Consider the following 726-nt stretch of genomic DNA (forward strand, 5'->3'; position numbering starts at 1 on the left):
GTTCTGGTCACCTTGCTACAAAAAGGATAATGCTGCTGTAGAAAGAGTGCAAACAGGAGCGACCAGAATTAGTAACAACAGTCCATCAACAGTTCAATGGTGAAAAATGAAGCTTTATTAATTGCTTTTAAATAATAAGACTGACCATACACAATGATATTTACAGCCAGTCCAAACCACGCAGTTCATTCCTGAAACAATAACAACAACCACACACTTTAACACACCTACACGGTCACCAGTCCAACAGTGAGTGCTCTGGGTGCAAGTGGTGTTGTGAATAAACGTTCATAGTGATTACAGTGGTGCAGTGCAGTTTGGGTTTGATGCTGGCTGAACAGAGACAGCTCCCTGGTATGTAGCCGTCTACAATGACAAATAACAACAGTTAATGAGACAGACAATACAATGCTAAACACTGACGGTTTCTTTTACTCCTCTTGGTCAGTCCATAACCACAACAGAGGAACAGATTTCTCAGCCACGCCCCCTTTGGTAGTGAGTGCAATCACATCTCCTGCAATCCATAACTGACACATCGTCTACTGCAGTAAGCCGCTGACTTCTAGTATCGTGGATTTTGGATGGCCGACTTCCGACTGACCCTGGAATGAACTGTCAAACCATCCAGTCTGGGGCACACTGTTCCTGTTATACTGTGCCCTCGCAGGTTGGGAGGGAGATTGTTGACTCGGATTCATTCACTCTCTGTCACAGTGCTATATA

Source organism: Polyodon spathula, chromosome 38, assembly GCF_017654505.1.
Source record: "Polyodon spathula isolate WHYD16114869_AA chromosome 38, ASM1765450v1, whole genome shotgun sequence".
NCBI classification, from domain to species: Eukaryota; Metazoa; Chordata; class Actinopteri; order Acipenseriformes; family Polyodontidae; genus Polyodon; species Polyodon spathula.